Consider the following 14055-nt stretch of genomic DNA (forward strand, 5'->3'; position numbering starts at 1 on the left):
CCTCTTGAGGCAGGAATTCCTCTTTTACTTTACGATTTCATTTTTCTTCACTGACCTCATAAATTAAAATGCTTTTACCTCAAGGACAGCAGGAAGGATCTTAAATTTTTATGCATCATTATTTGGAACCCTTCTTTCCAAACAATCTGCATGTTGAGACCTTATTGATATGGAATTAGAAGGACCAGAACCCAATCACCTGGCCTCCCCTCTAAGGATACTTCAGGGAGCTATTAGAAATCACTGATGGAGGTACACTAAATTGGGAGAACAAAAGCCTGGATCAGGGATTATAAAAGTGCAACCCCACGGGCCAAATCTGCCTTGTAAATGTGTTTTGTCTGATCACATTGTTTTTGTTTTCGTTTTTCTTTGTTGTCAGTATTTTAAAATTGAAATCTTTTATATAAACTTTCTGGATTCCCAGCTTTTATTTAAAAATCAGATGATCTGGGGGCATGTGAGTGGCTCAGTCAGTTAAGCATAAACTTGATTTCAGCTCATGAGACTGAATCCCAAGTTTGGCTCTACACAGAGCATGGAGCCTGCTTAGGATTCTCTCTCCCTCTCTCTCTGCCCCTACCCATCCCCACTCCTGCTTTAAAGTGCTCTCTTAAAAAAACAAAAAAAAAAGATGATCTGGCTATACTGAGTCCCTGTTTCTATATGTGAATAATCCACTAGATCTGTGTGTCAGTGACTCTTTCACATAAGCTATTTGCCACATTCCCTAACACCCCCTCTTATGTTATAATTTATAACCTTAAATTGTTTCTTACCTGGCCCTGGCAGCAGTTGACGTTGTGATCGCCAACCAAACTGCTAATAAAAATGATGCTGCCAAGAAGCTGATTGACCTTCAGCAAGTTATTGAGTCTTTTTGGGATTCAGTGTGTGCACTTAACCCTGGGAAGGGGAGCTCAGGGCACATGATATCTTCATTCAGTGTGTGCACTTAACCCTGGGAAGGGGAGCTCAGGGCACATGATATCTTCATCTCTAAGAGTAATTATAACTCTTCTATAACTGACAGAAATGGGCTTCCTGCTATAACTTCTATCAGTGAAATAATGTCTTGACTATCATTAAACTAATTTTAACATAGTCTGTTTTATTAGTGCATTTAATCACAAGAAAACAGTTCACTGTTAAGAGCACTGAAAAGAAATACACTTCAACAGTAAAGCCCTTCAAAGGGCTTATCCCAAGAAGGGCTTGATTTGGAAAACTGTGACTGAATGAGCAGCCTCTCTGAACACCTGGGACTGCTGACTTCAATTAGATTACAGCTGGTATTGTTCATTGTCTAGTTAAAGCCTAACAAACAAAAGAGAAAGGGATATAGTCATTCTCTACAATTAAATCATCTACACAACTGATTTCAAAAGTGATTTTACCCAGGATTTACCCAAAATTTCTTTGCCATAATTACTCTACATTATCTAATTTGGATTTGTTTTCAATCTATTATTTCAAAAAATTAAGTCACTTAAAAAGCACTGAGTAATTTTCTTGCTAGTATCTGCCACTTTAGATCACATTCTCAAAAGTGCATTTGCTGGATCAGACTACACCAAGTGTATACAAAACCATTATCTTCTGGGATCATCAAAAAATCAATGTCAGATTTTCTAGGAAATAAAATAATAAGCAAACTGATAGACTGATAACTTGTCATTACAAAAGATTATTTTTATGTCACCAAGTGAGAAGAGTTTAAGACCTTGCCACTCAAGGTGTAGTTGGTAAATAAGCAGCAGCATCTCTTACAGGGAGCCTGTAAGAGAAGCACAATCTCAGGCTCCGCCCCAGACCTGCTGCATTAGAACCCACAGGTTAGCCAGATCCTCAGATGACTGATGTGCAGATTAGTTTGGAAAGTACTGGTCTGGACACAAAGGAAGAGTACTCTTGTTAGAATGGATAGGCTGAGTTCTAATCCTGATACTTCCTCTTATTAGCCACACTTAATTTCTACAGTTTCTTCACCTGTAAAATAAGACTACTGTATCAACTACCTCAATCGATTCTCCCTGATTATATCTACCTATTACATCTGATGACCATGACACAGAATATGTCTAGAGTAAACACTTGCCAAATCTAGCTACCAAAAAAAAAGTTAGAATCATATTGTAACCCCTATAAAAATTTGACTCTACTTTGAAGCTAAAACTCAAATGTATTTTTACAAATCAAATTTTTTACCAGGAGCTGAATCTGTTCATTTTGATTAAAATATAGAATTATTTTCTTTGATGTTTTTTCTTAAAGCTTTAAATGGAGATTAAAAGAGAACTGGTTTCCTTCCTCTTCTCTCTTGCTTCTCTCCCAACTCATCCTTCCTCCAAATACAAATGAAGGGAGATGCCTAAAGAGAAAAAACTGATTGAGCACTGCAGTGATTTTTCAGGACGCCCAAATAAATCTAAATTAAACTCCTTCAAAGCCCCATATCCAGCCCCAAAGAATCATGCTGTTAAATAGATAAAAGATAAGATAGCAACACAAAGCAAACTTATCCACAGCACAGATGCAATGTTTGTTTAAAAGCCTTGGTCTGTTCAGAGAGAAGGCAGCAAGATAACAATAACAAAGGTTTGCTAAACTAAATGAGGAAAATCAAAACAGACAACGGGACTAAATATAACAAAGACACCATAACAGATACCTCTGAGTTACATGGATAACATATTGGATGTGGGGGATGAACAATCCCAGGCAGCACCTTATAAGAATCCTTTGACTAACTTGGGACCCCAGCTTTTGAACTATGGGCCAAACCTATAAACTATAAGATACTCTACCGTATTTGTAATACAAAAGAAATTGCTCTTCCAATTTTGGTTAATAATGGGTTTTCTATATAAATTATTATCTTAACTTAGATTTTAAATTTTTATTTTATAAAATCCATTTTAAGTCATATAACTCTCTAGTTACCATTTGCTTATGGAGCTTACACATGAGCACTTTAATGTTTTTCCCAGTGCTACTAGAATAATAGTCCCCACTTGCCAAACAGCAGCCTTTCCATCATCCCTGGTGTCTCTCGGATATCCCAAAGCTAGGGAATATCTCACATTGAATTTACACAGCTTCCTATCTACTGCCCACATACTCTGGCTCCTAACATTCCTCTTGGCTAATACAATTTCTCCTGTTATGCTTGGCAAGAAGCTGCATGGTGGTTATAACCTTTGACATCCTCCACGGTGCCTATTCTCTCAACTTCTGGGGCCTGGAACACCGTCCTGCCTGCCTCCACGTTCCTGGCATAAACACCATCTACAGCCCAATTTTGGTCACCAATATGATGTTAACCCAGTCCTGACATTCAGTCCTCACCTGGAACAAAAGGTTTTCACGTTTTCAACTCCACATACAAAAAAGTAGAAGGAATCAACAGCAGAAATGCTTGGGCTCGTAGTGATAAAGTGCTTTCAACTTTACCACCTGACCATCTCTTTTCCAGAGTCATAAGCACCCACAAGATTCTAAGCAGGAAGAAATTTTAGCCTCACATCTGTATCCTATACTAATTCTCCCTTCCCATTGTGATAGACACCTTCATTTGTTGTGATGATTCCTTTCTCTCAGGAGCCCTTTAATCACTTACTTCATTCTGACCTCAAGGACTCTTATGGACCCACTGTCTATCCTTCAAAAATGTCATAAATGCTTGGATCTCAGGCAAATCAAGAGATGAAGTTAGAAATAAGGGTAGGGCTGAGAGGAAAGTGTTTCTCATACCTCCACATACTCAGTACTGATCTCGCTAGCCCACATCAGCACCAGAGTTTCAATTGCTCCATAAATTTGCCAACATTTGATATGGTCAGAGATTTTTTTTTGTTATTGTTTTTAATTGTAACTGCTCTAAGGATATGCAATCCCAGTTGTTATTATATTATTTTCATTCCTTGGATTTCCTTGACATAGCTTATACTATTCTACCAATTGAGGGGGAAAAAATGACACATATAATTATGTGATATGTAACAAAAGGATAGGGTATATTTTTTTCTTAAGTTATTTTTTCCACAATGGCAAATATCTTAATATCTGTACTTATCAATAATTTAAAAATGCCTTAAGATGTATATTATCTAAGTATAATGTATATTATCTTTAAGTATATTTTTTTCTTTAAGTATATTTTTAAGTTTAGTTTATTCTAGCCTTTTTAACTTCTTTTCCTAGAAAGAATACAGAAAATAATCAAATTATTGAAAACACAAGTGCCCAAATTACAAAATCATAAAGTCACTCAAGAAATCAAAGAACTATTTATCACATACCAAATTGGTAAAGGTTTTTGAAATGATATCTCTAGGGTTGAAAAGGGTGGGTAACGTAAAATACACATTCTCATATGTTACTCATGGAACAGACTTTTTAGAAAGCAATTTGGCAGGCAGCCTCGGTAGCTCAGCGGTTTAGCGCCACCTTCAGTCCAGGGCGTGATCCTGGAGACCTGGGATTGAGTCCCACGTCGGGCTCCCTGCATGAAGCCGGCTTATCCATCTGCCTGTGTCTCTGCCTCTCTCTCTCTCTCTCTCTCTCATGAATAAATAAAAAAAATCTTTTTTTAAAAAAAAGAAAGCAATTTGGCTGTTTATGGTGAGAGCCTTAATTAACACTGCTCATATCATTTGACTCAATAATATCACTCCAAGAAATGTATTAACTCTAAATAAATAGTCAAAGATATCGACAAGTATTTTACTTCAAGGATTTCAGCATTATTTATAAAGCTAGAAAAATGGAAATAACCTAATTATCCAAAAGTAAAGGAATGGCTAAATCAATTATGGCTTACACATATGATATTATGCTGCCAATAAAAATCAAAGAATATTTGTCACATAAATAAGTGCTACTCAAATAACATTTTAAAGAATGAGACATAAAGATTACCAAAATTTTATACAGGAAAACAATGTACCTTAAAATGCAAAAAGGAAAAATACTAAAAGTTTAACAGTGGAATATGTCCCTGAAGAGTTTACACTTGAGTTGGTTGTTACATTGAGTTGATAGATGTGTTCCTTATACCTATTTAGCAATATACAAATAGTATATCAAAGCACAGAGGTTTGACCAACTAATTATTATCTGTGTACAAGGAATATCCTTTGAACTGAATCTGGAAGAATGAGTTGTTTTCCAGATGGAGAACTAGTAGAAAGGCATTCTTGGAGGAAGAAATAATGTATGCAAAGCCAGCGAGTTGTGTATCCCTGGTATCTAGGTTAAGGGCCAAATACTCAATGTTTGTTGAATACACTAATGAATGAGTTGTAAAGAAACATAATTTCATTCTCTCTGACTCTTCCTTGTCTCCTGTTTCAGCCACTAAAAGCTTACGATTATAACATAAGGATATATTACAAATATCTAAATTAATCTTATATCAGTTATATCTTAGAATGTTGCTCCTTAAAATCATCTTGCAATTTCTTTATTTCATCAGCAGTTGATGAGTAATTTATTGAATAGTTAATGTAAGAGGAAGACCCCCTGAGAAATTATTTGAGGGTTTTAACTCTTTACCTTATATCTTAAGGAACAGCTGACATTTAGACCAAGAGCCCTTTGTCTACCTACCGACTATAAATCAAAAGAAAGAATGCAATTGAGTTTGGGCACTTTTATTTTTTTTAAAAAATAGACCTACTACAAGGGGATCTCTGATACAATTTAGGCTTCTTTTAAAAAAGATTTGTTTGCTGTTGTTTATTCTTCCTAAAATAACAAAGTGATATCTTGGCAATGTTGATTGCAATGTTGATATTAAAATCCCTGAACATTAATACTTAATTCCTGAGTCATTATTTATTTTCACATCTATAAAGACTTAAGTCCATCTTCTTTTGTCAGCAATTAGGAGATGGAAGCCTTGGATGGAAACTTGGTAATGTTTTTCTAATCTAATGATAGATGACAGAAAAAATGTCTACTGAAAGGAAAAGCAGAGGGATATAATCTCACCCAGGACAAGATTTAATTCATAGATAGGAACTTAAATTCAATGAGATATTTATTATTAAAATAATAGCAACTGAAAACTCTTTTCTTATCATTTTAAATACTAACTACTCTATATTAAGACTAGCAAAATGTTATAGATAAGATAGCGTTCCCCACAGGTGTGAAATCTAACAGAAGATCCCTACATATGGGTGCCTGGGTGGCTCAGTCAGATAAGTATCTGACTCTTGATTTGAACTCAGGTCATGATCTCAGGATTATGAGATCAAACCCTACACTGGGCTCCATGTTCAGCATGGCATCTGCTTGGGATTTTCTCCCTCTGCTCCTCCCCAACTCTCTCTCCATAATAAATAAATAAATTACTTAATTAATTAATTAATTAAATCTTTAAAAAAAAGAAGAGCTCCACATGTCACCAAAGAGCCTCAATAAGGGTGAATAGAAACAAAGAGCTCTAGCACCAAAGAGTACCTTTTAATTGTGAAATGTACTTTTAATTGTGAAATGCCAAACTTCTACCCAAAAGAGCAGAGTTGGTCATATCTACAGCAAGAGAACCAAATGGATCACACTTTGTTGTACAAATGAAGGTTTTGCAGTAGAAATAAATACTGAGAAAACTGAGTGATCACATGCGTATGGGTAGTTACTCATGCAGATGCATAAGACTCTTCACTGTTGAAATCTGCACCATTGCAATAATGCAAATCATGATTTAGGGGGTGAAAAACACGGTCATTAAATCAGTGTGGTTCATTTAAATTGGCTTTGTACTTGTTGGTATTTGATTTGCAATGTTTTTTTCATTGTTATATAAGCCTTAGTTTCATGTTTGTACGTATTTTAAGGTTATTTTTTAACAATCTTTTTTTCCTTCAAAAGAGATATACACATTCTTTGGTGGAATATAAGGTATAACTTGGCTAAGAACTGACTTATCATTTGACTCCCCGCACAAATCCACCTATAGGGTAGAACTGTTACTCTGGCCAGAGTGTGCCAGTAGCTGTTTCCTGTGGCAGTTTTACAAGTTGTGAAAGTAGTACTTTACCCTATATATCAATCAATCTCTATGAACCTGGTTGAAATAGTTCGGGGCAGGAATCCAATTCAGGTGATTAGGTTGAACTATGTGAAACTGCCAGTTTGGTAAGTCTTAAAATGAGTTAAATTATTACCATTTTCTTATCATGCAACATAATACATACTCAAGCCTCTTTTTCTTCAAGGAGAGCCTGACCTAAAACAGTATGAGACCTCTTAAAAAATACAGACCTCTTAACAGGCAACTAACCTCTGATACCATCTTGATATTCACGAATGCCATTCATTCAAAGTAGCATTAAAAAATAAAGGCCTTTTTTGTCTCTTCCTAGTGCTGCCTGAGAGGTGGCAGCCATCTTCTATTCATCATCATGGCCACCCTTAGACCTCTTGTGAAGCCCAAGATCATTAGAAAGAGGACCAAGAAGTTCATCCGGCATCAATCAGACTGATATGTCAAAATTAAGTGCAACTGTTGGAAACGCAGAGACATTGACAATAGGGTGCACAGAAGATTCAAGGGCCAGATCTTGATGCCCAGCATTGGTTACAGGAGCACCAAGAAAACAAAGCACATACTGCTCAGTGGCTTCCGGAAGTTGTTGTCTACAACATCAAGGAGCTTGAAGTGCTGCTAATATGCAACAAATCTTACTGTGCAGAGATGGCTCACAGTGTCTTCTCCAAAAACCAAAAACCAGTGTGGAAAGAGCAGCTCAGCTGGCCATCGGAGTCACCAATCCCAATGCCAAGCTGCACAGTGAAGAAAATGAATAAACAGATGGCTTATGTACACATTGTATTTGTGTTAACAGAACCATAAAATTACCAAAAAAGGGCTTTTTTATATCTAAAAACAATATAATGGAAAAAGCAACTATGTAATACATTTAAATTCAAAAAATAAATTCAATATGAAAAAGATAGAAATCATGAAATATATAATTAGACAATAAAAGTGGGACATTGGAGTTTTGAGAAGATGGTGGAATAGGAGGATCCTGAGCTCACCTCAACCTACAGACACACCAAGATAACAGCTAAGTCTATGCAACTAACTGAAAACAACCTGATGACTGGCAGAACAGACTTTCCACAGTTAACCACAGTAGGAGGGGCAGAAACACAGTTGGGAACAAAATCCCCACCACCATCATGCGACCTACCACAAATGGAAGGGACATCACAAGCATGGAGAAGTGAGAAGATCAGGTACTCCTGACACTGGGGACCCCTACCGGGAAGACAATCCCCATAACACCTGGTTTGAAAACCAGTGGGACTTAAACTCATGGACAGCCAGATGGCAATAGAAAACTGAGTCTCCATCCTTAAAGAGCCAGCATACTAATAACTTGGCCCAGAGATAGCACAGAAGCAGTAGTTTGAAAAGCACTTGGGGTATATGTGAAGAAGATTTCTGAATAATCATAGAACATATGCAGAAGGGGAAGGGATCTGCAGGAGATTTCTCTGGGAACAAAAGTGCTCAGAGGCACCATTTCTCTTCTCCTTTCCACCTCACTTCCCAATCTAAATGGCTGGAAACTTGGGGGAATAGTGCTAACACTCTTCGTCTTCCTTGCTAGCACTTCATGCCCCATCCTGGCATTCCTCTGAAAACTCACCCTGTCAAACTTACCTGCTTTGGCAGGCATCTTTCCAAAGTGGCTCCTGCACTGCCACACCAAGCAGGCAGCCCCACCAGAACCAGTGCCACCCAATGGTGAAAAACTGAGTTTTTTCATCAAAGATCAGGAAAAAGAAAAGGATGTCCACTCTCACCACTCTTATTCAATATAGTACTGGAAGTCCTAGCTTCAATGATCATAGAAGAGAAAAAAATACAAGCATCCAAACTGTTAAGAAAGAAATAAAATTCTATTTGCAGATGACATGATACTGTATACAGAAAACCCAAAAGAAACAACCAAAAAACTTTAAAACTGTTAAATGAATTCCATAAAGTTGCAGGATACAAAATTAATATGCAGAAATCTGTAGCATTTCTATACACTAATAATTAAGTAGTAGAAAGAAAAATTAAGAAAACAAACCTACTTACAATTGCACCAAAAAGAATAAAATATCTAGGAATAAATTTTATCAAGGAAGTGAAAGACCTATACTCTCTCTGAAAACTACAAGACATTGATGAAAGAAACTGAAGACAATAAAAACAAATGAAAAGACTACCATGCTCATGGATTGGAAGAACAAGTATCATTAAAATGTCCATACTACCTAAAGCAAGATTCAATGAAATACATATCAAAATACCAACAGCATTTTTCACAGAACTAGAACAAGCAATCCTAAAATTTGTTTGGAACAAAAGACCCTGAAGAGCCAAAGCAATCCTGAGAAGGAACAACAAAGCTGGAGGTATCACAATCCTAGATTTTAAGATGAACTACAAAGCTATACTAATCAAAACAGTATGGTACTGGCACAGAAAACAGACATATAGATCAACAGGACAGAAGAGAAAGCCCAGAAATAAACCCACACTTACATGTCAACTAATCTATCACAAAGGAGGCAAGAATATATAATGGGGAAAAAGTATCTTCAATAAACGGTGCTGGGAAAACTGGACAGCTACATGCAAAAGAATGAAACTGGACCACTTTTCTACATCATATGCAAAAATAAACTGAAAATGGATTAAAGACCTAAATGGGAGACCTAAAACCATAAAACTCCTGAAAGAATGTAGACAATAATCTCTTTGACCCTGGCCTTAGCAACATATTATAGATATGTCTCCTATAGCAAGAGAAACAAAAGCAAAAATAAACTGTTGAGAATACACCAAAATAAAAAGTTGTACAGTGAAGGAAATCATCAGCAAAACAAAGAAGCAACCTACTGAATGGGAGAAGATATTTGTAAATGAAATATACAAATTAAGGGGTTAATATCCAAAATATGTAAAAAAAAAAAAAAAAAACTTATACAACTCAGCACACATAATAATAACCTGATTAAAAAATGGGTAGAGGACCTGAATAGACATTTTTCTAAAAAATATATACAGATGGAAAACAGATGCATGAAAAGATGCTCAGCATTACTAATCATTAGGGAAGTGAAAGCCAAAACTACAATGAGATACTACCTCATTCCAGTCAGAATGGCTAGTATCAAAAAGATAAGAAATAACAAGGATTGGCAAAGATGTGGAGAAAAGGGAACACTTGTACACTTTTGGCAGGAATGTAAATTGGCAAAACAGCAAACTTTCAAAACATTATGGAGGTTCTTCAAAAAATTAAAAATAGAAATACCATATGATCAAGTAATTCTACTACTCCACTACTAGGTATATACCCAAAGAAAACAAAAATACTAATTTGAAAAGACGTATGTACCCCTATGTTTACTACAGCACTATTCTCAATAGCCAAGATATGGAAGCAACACAAGTGTCCATCAATAAATGATGTGGTATATGCATATATTTATATATTTATATATATAACACATATGCACACACACATACATGCATACATATACACACACAACAGAATATTATTCAGCCATAAAAAAGAATGCGATCTTGCCACTTGTGACAACATGGTTTGACCTAGTATTATGCCAAGTGAAATAAGTCAAATGAAAAAGATAAACACCATATGACTTCATTTACATGTAAATTTAAAAAAAAAAAAAAACAAAAAAAAAACACTCTTTTTTTTCCAAAGATTTATTTATTTTGAAAGAGAGAGAGCACACACAAGCCGGGGGAGGGACAGAGGGAGAAGGAGAGAAAGAATCTTAAGTAGACTTCCCACTGAATGCAGAGCCCAGTACAGGGCTTGATCTCATGACCTCAAGATCGTAACTCCCAGATTATGACCCGAGCTGAAACCAAGAGTCAGACATTCAACCAACTGAGCCACTCAGGTATCCCTAAACAAACTCTTAAATACAGGGAACAAACTGGTAGTTGCCAGAGGGGAGGATACCTGGTCGGGTATGTGAAATAGATAAGGCAATTAAGAGGTACAATGTTCCAGTTATAAAATAAATAAGTCACAGAGATGAAAAGTACAACATAAAGAATACAGTCAATAATATTTTGTGTACGGTGACAGACTGTGACAGCCCCTATTGTGGTGAGCACTGAGTAATGCACAGAATTATCTAATCAATGTTATACATCTGAAAAAATATACCATTATATGCTAATTATACTTGAATAATTTTTAAAGTAATAAATAAATAAAAGTGGGACACTGTCTTGAGGAACTTCTTGACTACTGATTAGGGAGCCCTCCTCTTTAGGTCAGAAATTAGTCAATCATTTTTTGTATGAAGCAGTGCAGAAAAATTTCAAAACTCCCAGAAACAGATATGAGTCAGAATTGTTTTTCAATAAAATTCTTTTTATTTCCCAATCAAAATAAAATTAAAAAGCCATTAAATATTACCCACAGTGTTTGCTCAGCCTTTTTTGTGAGGCATCTTTCCTTTTATTGTTTCAAATCTCCTAACAGTGATGAATTCCTACCCACATCCAACCATAGGAGAGAGGACAAATAAAGGTTTGTCCAGTTATTGCTTCATTGGAACTGAGGTGATCTGCTTCCTGGTTTCACACCAAACATGATTGTTAGTGTCAATATCCAAGCACAACTTTTCTGGTCTCATTTGGGGCCCTGAAATGCATATTCCACTTTCTTCCAACAAATATTTCAAAATAGCCAAGCATGGCAAAACCCTCATGATACAGGGCAAGAGATGAAGAAATCTGAAGAACACGTCAAGTTCTTGTTACTTTTCATGTTTAATGTTCATAACTTACCCCTTAGGAAGGAAAAAACCCATATCTTGTATATAGTAGCTCCATATCCACTTGGTTCCCAGATAAAGAAAGGAGTACCCCCTTGACAAACGGCCAATAAACCCTGGCTTCAGAAACATGCATGATATTTTACTATTTCCCTGGCATGACACCAAAGAGCTGAGGTTAAGGTTCTGTGATGTATTCACAGAAGAAAAAAATGTGATTTGTTGGATCTATAAAAAGAACTGAGTAAAATTATAATAAATGACAAAATATTCCTGAAGTTCTGTGATAGTAATTAGTCACTTGTTTAGTCATTCAACAAATGTTTACAAGAATCTATTATATGTAAGGTACTGTATTAATACAAATAATTAACATTTATTGAGTATTTAACTGTTCCAGACACTACACTAGATATTTTATGCATATTGTTTCAAAATTATTATGAATTAGGTATTATCCCAATTTTACAGAAGAAAAATTAAAAGTTAGAAAGGTTAAATAGCTTGCTCAAGTTCATAAGCGGCAGTGTTGGGATTTAAATTTATACCTGTTTTCTTTTTATCATTAGAACTACTTGAAAGGGGGCACCTGGGTGGCTCAGTGGTTGAATGTCTGCCTTTGGCTCAGGTCATAATCCCAGGGTCCTGGAATCAAGTTGGGCATCGGGCTCCCCACAGGAAGCCTGCTTCTGCCTCTTCCTATGTCTCTGCTTCTCTCTCTGTGACTCTCATGAATAAATAAATAAAATCTTAAAAAGAAACACTTGAAAGCACTTGAAGGAATATAAATATTCAGAGTGTCTAACAGTGCACAAATCAATACTATGTTTAAGTAAATAGGAATCATTTTGAAGTTAGCCATCTAAATTTCATTTGAGGCCAGAAGCATAAATATTGAAGTCCTTTTTCTGTTGACAGTAACGTTTCCCAATCTCATCTGTAGCACTTGCCAACAGCCAACATCGAGATGAATTTTACAGGTATAACTGAAAATTATCATTGTATTAGCCAGTGTGGAAATTTTCTGCTGGTTCCCCTGTGGCAGTGTAGTTGCCCTTTAAGTCTAAAAAGCCTGGAGGCTGTGGAATGCTCAAAACTGGGTTCTTCCCTATATATTTGCCAAACAATAACCAGGAGTGGCAGCTGTTTAGTTCTTCTATTTTGAGTTACATGGTAGGACTAGACCACGATTATTTCACAAAAACATGTGATTATTATTTTAAGTATATAATAAACTTACTGATGCATTACTTAATAATGCAATCTATATGACAGAGATTTGTATTCATTTCTCTTAGAATAGTCCCATATAACCAAGGAAAATGTAACAAAATAATAATTTGCATATGTACCTTGAGCAAATATAGCACATTTAGGACCATTTCTATTACTAAATTTGCATAATACTCTAAGGGAGACATGTTGAAAAGAATCTGTAACTACTTCCCAGTCCTCTAAATACCTCAGATCTTATCAGGAAGAATATGTGCCTTTTTCACCATTTTTATCCTAAGCCCCATGGATATGCCTTGCATGGCTATTTTATGTTAAAATAGTAAGTTTGTTAAATAAATGAGCTCTATATCCTTTCAAATTCTTTGGCAGCATTCCTTTAAAAAAAAAAGTAATAGTAGCCTGTGGGTCAGAGGCTCTGGATTTAGTCCTGAGAATACGCTGAACCCACCATTTGACTTTTTAAACAAGCCACAGTAACAGACTGCTTCCATGAGAGTCAGTGGAACTAAATGGGTGGATAGAGTGTTAAGGAATGATACCAGATGCTCCTTAGTATAGCGCTAATGGCTTTTAGCTCTTTCTGAAAGAATGAGCCATGTAGATGAGGCCTTCCATCAGAGAGCACATGATGAGTAAGCAGCCTTTTGGAGGTGACAGTGGTAAATACTTTTGAGTGGTCCAAACCCTGCAGACCTAGAAACCATGGGCAAGATGACAAACTTTGGACCCTGCTGTCAGAATGGGGTCAGGTGTTCTAGCAAAAATGGCATAGTTCAAGGACTAGATGGCCCTCCTAATGGGTCAACACTAGGAGACAAAACTGACTCTGGGCAGTAAAAGGAAATAAAATCATCAAGATGTACCAGGTATCCTGGAAAGCCAAATAGGTGAGCCTGGTGGCATCTTCCAGAAGAAGAGAGAGTCTGACACCAGTGTACCTCATGTAAGTCTGCAAACAAGTAAAGTGTGCAGGTGGGGTTT

The 14055-nt window shown here is 36.2% G+C and overlaps 1 long non-coding RNA gene across 2 annotated transcripts in view; it reads right to left on the reverse strand.

Moving 5' to 3' along the window:
• Window positions 1-1091: 1091 nt before the first annotated feature.
• The window catches only part of LOC140622052 (uncharacterized), a 47406-nt gene continuing 34442 nt past the window's right edge, over window positions 1092-14055 (reverse strand). For both annotated transcript variants that reach the window (XR_012021762.1, XR_012021763.1), the window contains 2 exons: window positions 2209-2371; window positions 1092-1317 (listed from right to left, as the gene is read on the reverse strand). This is a non-coding gene — a long non-coding RNA (uncharacterized lncRNA). The remainder of the gene's footprint in view (window positions 1318-2208; window positions 2372-14055) is intronic.

Source organism: Canis lupus, chromosome 31 (assembly GCF_048164855.1).
Source record: "Canis lupus baileyi chromosome 31, mCanLup2.hap1, whole genome shotgun sequence".
NCBI classification, from domain to species: Eukaryota; Metazoa; Chordata; class Mammalia; order Carnivora; family Canidae; genus Canis; species Canis lupus.